Here is a 6,062-nt window from a genome sequence, read left to right as displayed (position 1 = left end):
TATACTTCACAATTTTAATGATGTAACCCCTTTCATTTTTTAGGAAAAATTGGGAAAGTCAGTTTTGCAATCTGAGATGGCCAGAAAGATTTGCCTGTTAATGTTGATTAAGAATATATATGATTTATAGGGTCGGAAATGACTCCTTCACTGATAAAAATTATATTTTCCCTCTGTTGCAGTTCGAGAGATGGCGCTTATTCTCTATCTCTCTCTGTTGCAGCTAAAGAGGTAGCTCTTTCCCTCTCGCTCTCTTTCTCTGGTATCATTGATCGGGAAGTATAAATAGAGGTGCTTTGATCGCCGCGATCTCAGTCTGTCCTAGGGGTACCTAGTGTTAACATCGATAGTAATAGTGATGGTGATTACCCTTCGACCTAAAATATATGACGTGGCCAACGGAACACATCCAGATAAACCGGAAGAGATCTTCGGTGCCCTGATAATTCTAATTGAAGTCACCACGATTATAAGTCAATACTGGAAGGAATTACATCTAAAGTGATAGTGAAAGCAGAACACTTCGATGAATCCATATCGTAAGATGATACTTAATTAACTCACCAGGAATATAACTCTACATCGGAAGGAATTAAGCAATGATGAAAGATGACGTGTCCTCTACTGGGGTAAGTGTTTACTTTGACAATTTATCATTATTATATTTTAAACATTAACAGATGCTATAGGAGTGATCAGGCCTAGGTTTAGAATAAGATGTGCTAGCTATGAATTTATTTTCTCATTAATTTCCTTATTGCCATGGACCCCATTACTTAATGCTGTTCAAGAATATATATGATTTATAGGATCGGAAATGGCTCCTTCACTGATAAAAATTATATTTTCCTCTACGATTCCTGAAACCGAAATTTTTATTTCATAATTGGTTTAGTATTTTTTGGGAAAGTCAAAGTTTAAAATCGCATAATTTTGTCTAAAATGCATTAATTTCAACTCGGAAACCACTCGTTTGTTAGTTGTTCGGCGCTTAACAAATCTGCATACTAAATTGAACTTTTCAAGAAATCCAATTTTTTTTGTAGATTTTTTACAATTTTAATGATGTAACCCCTTTCATTTTTTAGGAAAAATTGGGAAAGTCAGTTTTGCAATCTGAGATGGCCAGAAAGATTCGCCTGTTAATGTTGATTAAGAATATATATGATTTATAGGGTCGGAAATGACTCCTTCACTGATAAAAATTATATTTTCCCTCTGTTGCAGTTCGAGAGATGGCGCTTATTCTCTATCTCTCTCTGTTGCAGCTAAAGAGGTAGCTCTTTCCCTCTCGCTCTCTTTCTCTGGTATCATTGATCGGGAAGTATAAATAGAGGTGCTTTGATCGCCGCGATCTCAGTCTGTCCTAGGGGTACCTAGTGTTAACATCGATAGTAATAGTGATGGTGATTACCCTTCGACCTAAAATATATGACGTGGCCAACGGAACACATCCTGATAAACCGGAAGAGATCTTCGGTGCCCTGATAATTCTAATTGAAGTCACCACGATTATAAGTCAATACTGGAAGGAATTACATCTAAAGTGATAGTGAAAGCAGAACACTTCGATGAATCCATATCGTAAGATGATACTTAATTAACTCACCAGGAATATAACTCTACATCGGAAGGAATTAAGCAATGATGAAAGATGACGTGTCCTCTACTGGGGTAAGTGTTTACTTTGACAATTTATCATTATTATATTTTAAACATTAACAGATGCTATAGGAGTGATCAGGCCTAGGTTTAGAATAAGATGTGCTAGCTATGAATTTATTTTCTCATTAATTTCCTTATTGCCATGGACCCCATTACTTAATGCTGTTCAAGAATATATATGATTTATAGGATCGGAAATGGCTCCTTCACTGATAAAAATAATATTTTCCACTACGATTCCTGAAACCGAAATTTTTATTTCATAATTGGTTTAGTATTTTTTGGGAAAGTCAAAAATTAAAATCGCATAATTTTGTCTAAAATGCATTAATTTCAACTCGGAAACCACTCGTTTGTTAGTTGTTCGGCGCTTAACAAATCTGCATACTAAATTGAACTTTTCAAGAAATCCAATTTTTTTTGTAGATTTTTTACAATTTTAATGATGTAACCCCTTTCATTTTTTAGGAAAAATTTGGAAAGTCAGTTTTGCAATCTGAGATGGCCAGAAAGATTTGCCTGTTAATGTTGATTAAGAATATATATGATTTATAGGGTCGGAAATGACTCCTTCACTGATAAAAATTATATTTTCCCTCTGTTGCAGTTCGAGAGATGGCGCTTATTCTCTATCTCTCTCTGTTGCAGCTAAAGAGGTAGCTCTTTCCCTCTCGCTCTCTTTCTCTGGTATCATTGATCGGGAAGTATAAATAGAGGTGCTTTGATCGCCGCGATCTCAGTCTGTCCTAGGGGTACCTAGTGTTAACATCGATAGTAATAGTGATGGTGATTACCCTTCGACCTAAAATATATGACGTGGCCAACGGAACACATCCAGATAAACCGGAAGAGATCTTCGGTGCCCTGATAATTCTAATTGAAGTCACCACGATTATAAGTCAATACTGGAAGGAATTACATCTAAAGTGATAGTGAAAGCAGAACACTTCGATGAATCCATATCGTAAGATGATACTTAATTAACTCACCAGGAATATAACTCTACATCGGAAGGAATTAAGCAATGATGAAAGATGACGTGTCCTCTACTGGGGTAAGTGTTTACTTTGACAATTTATCATTATTATATTTTAAACATTAACAGATGCTATAGGAGTGATCAGGCCTAGGTTTAGAATAAGATGTGCTAGCTATGAATTTATTTTCTCATTAATTTCCTTATTGCCATGGACCCCATTACTTAATGCTGTTCAAGAATATATATGATTTATAGGATCGGAAATGGCTCCTTCACTGATAAAAATTATATTTTCCTCTACGATTCCTGAAACCGAAATTTTTATTTCATAATTGTTTTAGTATTTTTTGGGAAAGTCAAAAATTAAAATCGCATAATTTTGTCTAAAATGCATTAATTTCAACTCGGAAACCACTCCTTTGTTAGTTGTTCGGCGCTTAACAAATCTGCATACTAAATTGAACTTTTTAAGAAATCCAATTTTTTTTGTAGATTTTTTAGGAAAAATTGGGAAAGTCAGTTTTGCAATCTGAGATGGCCAGAAAGATTCGCCTGTTAATGTTGATTAAGAATATATATGATTTATAGGGTCGGAAATGACTCCTTCACTGATAAAAATTATATTTTCCCTCTGTTGCAGTTCGAGAGATGGCGCTTATTCTCTATCTCTCTCTGTTGCAGCTAAAGAGGTAGCTCTTTCCCTCTCGCTCTCTTTCTCTGGTATCATTGATCGGGAAGTATAAATAGAGGTGCTTTGATCGCCGCGATCTCAGTCTGTCCTAGGGGTACCTAGTGTTAACATCGATAGTAATAGTGATGGTGATTACCCTTCGACCTAAAATATATGACGTGGCCAACGGAACACATCCTGATAAACCGGAAGAGATCTTCGGTGCCCTGATAATTCTAATTGAAGTCACCACGATTATAAGTCAATACTGGAAGGAATTACATCTAAAGTGATAGTGAAAGCAGAACACTTCGATGAATCCATATCGTAAGATGATACTTAATTAACTCACCAGGAATATAACTCTACATCGGAAGGAATTAAGCAATGATGAAAGATGACGTGTCCTCTACTGGGGTAAGTGTTTACTTTGACAATTTATCATTATTATATTTTAAACATTAACAGATGCTATAGGAGTGATCAGGCCTAGGTTTAGAATAAGATGTGCTAGCTATGAATTTATTTTTCATTATTTCCTTATTGCCATGGACCCATTACTGTTCAAGAATATATATGATTTATAGGATCGGAAATGGCTCCTTCACTGATAAAAATAATATTTTCCACTACGATTCCTGAAACCGAAATTTTTATTTCATAATTGTTTTAGTATTTTTTGGGAAAGTCAAAAATTAAAATCGCATATTTTGTCTAAAATGCATTAATTTCAACTCGGAAACCACTCCTTTGTTAGTTGTTCGGCGCTTAACAAATCTGCATACTAAATTGAACTTTTCAAGAAATCCAATTTTTTTTTTAGATTTTTTACAATTTTAATGATGTAACCCCTTTCATTTTTTAGGAAAAATTGGGAAAGTCAGTTTTGCAATCTGAGATGGCCAGAAAGATTCGCCTGTTAATGTTGATTAAGAATATATATGATTTATAGGGTCGGAAATGAATCCTTCACTGATAAAAATTATATTTTCCCTCTGTTGCAGTTCGAGAGATGGCGCTTATTCTCTATCTCTCTCTGTTGCAGCTAAAGAGGTAGCTCTTTCCCTCTCGCTCTCTTTCTCTGGTATCATTGATCGGGAAGTATAAATAGAGGTGCTTTGATCGCCGCGATCTCAGTCTGTCCTAGGGGTACCTAGTGTTAACATCGATAGTAATAGTGATGGTGATTACCCTTCGACCTAAAATATATGACGTGGCCAACGGAACACATCCAGATAAACCGGAAGAGATCTTCGGTGCCCTGATAATTCTAATTGAAGTCACCACGATTATAAGTCAATACTGGAAGGAATTACATCTAAAGTGATAGTGAAAGCAGAACACTTCGATGAATCCATATCGTAAGATGATACTTAATTAACTCACCAGGAATATAACTCTACATCGGAAGGAATTAAGCAATGATGAAAGATGACGTGTCCTCTACTGGGGTAAGTGTTTACTTTGACAATTTATCATTATTATATTTTAAACATTAACAGATGCTATAGGAGTGATCAGGCCTAGGTTTAGAATAAGATGTGCTAGCTATGAATTTATTTTCTCATGAAATGGCTCCTTCACTGATAAAAATTATATTTTCCACTACGATTCCTGAAACCGAAATTTTTATTTCATAATTGGTTTAGTATTTTTTGGGAAAGTCAAAAATTAAAATCGCATAATTTTGTCTAAAATGCATCGATTTAGGAATCGTAGAGGAAAATATAATTTTTATCAGTGAAGGAGCCATTTCCGATCCTATAAATCATATATATTCTTGAACAGCATTAAGTAATGGGGTCCATGGCAATAAGGAAATTAATGAGAAAATAAATTCATAGCTAGCACATCTTATTCTAGACCTAGGCCTGATCACTCCTATAGCATCTCTTAATGTTTAAAATATAATAATGATAAATTGTCAAAGTAAACACTTACCCCAGTAGAGGACACGTCATCTTTCGTCATTGCTTAATTCCTTCCGATGTAGAGTTATATTCCTGGTGAGTTAATTAAGTATCATCTTACGATATGGATTCATCGAAGTGTTCTTCTTTCACTATCACTTTAGATGTAATTCCTTCCAGTATCGACTTATAATCGTGGTGACTTCAATTAGAATTATCATGGCACCGAAGATCTCTTCCGGTTTATCTGGATGTGTTCCGTCGAAGGGTAATCACTATCACTATTACTATCGATGTTAACACTAGGTACCCCTAGGACAGACTGAGATCGCGGCGATCGAAGCACCTCTATTTATACTTCCCGATCAATGATACCAGAGAAAGAGAGCGAGAGGGAAAGAGCTACCTCTTTAGCTGCAACAGAGAGAGATAGAGAATAAGCGCCATCTCTCGAGCTGCAACAGAGGGAAAATATAATTTTTATCAGTGAAGGAGTCATTTCCGACCCTATAAATCATATATATTCTTAATCAGCATTAACAGGCGAATCTTTCTGGCCATCTCAGATTGCAAACTGACTTTCCAAATTTTTCCTAAAAAATTAAAGGGGTTACATCATTAAAATTGTAAAAAATCTAAAAAAAAAATTGGATTTCTAAAAAAGTTCAATTTAGTATGCAGATTTGTTAAGCGCCGAACAACTAACAAAGGAGTGGTTTCCGAGTTGAAATTAATGCATTTTAGACAAATATATGCGATTTTAAACTTTGACTTTCCCAAAAAATACTAAAACAATTATGAAATAAAAATTTCGGTTTCAGGAATGAAAAAGGGATTA

General features: G+C 35.0%; 3 long non-coding RNA genes across 9 annotated transcripts; 1 reads left to right on the top strand and 2 right to left on the bottom strand.

The window, feature by feature from the left end:
- Positions 1 to 8: 8 nt before the first annotated feature.
- On the bottom strand, positions 9 to 3,801 carry LOC147644694 (uncharacterized). Of its 2 annotated transcripts, XR_015270108.1 has the most exons (3): positions 3,667 to 3,801; positions 2,655 to 3,598; positions 9 to 2,586 (listed from the first exon to the last, which is right to left on the bottom strand). It is a non-coding gene; the product is annotated as an uncharacterized LOC147644694 (long non-coding RNA). The 2 variants fall into 2 exon arrangements; XR_015270107.1 differs by having other exon boundaries at positions 9 to 3,598.
- Positions 490 to 4,882, top strand: LOC147644692 (uncharacterized). 6 transcript variants are annotated; one of them, XR_015273569.1, is made up of 6 exons: positions 490 to 629; positions 1,228 to 1,674; positions 2,273 to 2,719; positions 3,285 to 3,731; positions 4,319 to 4,765; positions 4,817 to 4,834. It is a non-coding gene; the product is annotated as an uncharacterized LOC147644692 (long non-coding RNA). The 6 variants fall into 6 exon arrangements; XR_015273570.1 differs by having other exon boundaries at positions 681 to 1,674; XR_015273574.1 differs by having other exon boundaries at positions 516 to 629; positions 1,269 to 1,674.
- LOC147644693 (uncharacterized) lies at positions 4,126 to 4,841 on the bottom strand. Its single transcript, XR_015270109.1, has 2 exons — positions 4,701 to 4,841; positions 4,126 to 4,632 (listed from the first exon to the last, which is right to left on the bottom strand). It is a non-coding gene; the product is annotated as an uncharacterized LOC147644693 (long non-coding RNA).
- Positions 4,883 to 6,062: the final 1,180 nt, after the last annotated feature.

Source organism: Drosophila serrata, unplaced genomic scaffold (assembly GCF_035046125.1).
Source record: "Drosophila serrata isolate PLE 108 unplaced genomic scaffold, ASM3504612v1 contig_114, whole genome shotgun sequence".
NCBI lineage: Eukaryota > Metazoa > Arthropoda > Insecta > Diptera > Drosophilidae > Drosophila > Drosophila serrata.
The sequence above is the reverse complement of the archived record's forward strand: the minus strand, read 5'-3'. Positions and strand labels throughout refer to the sequence as shown.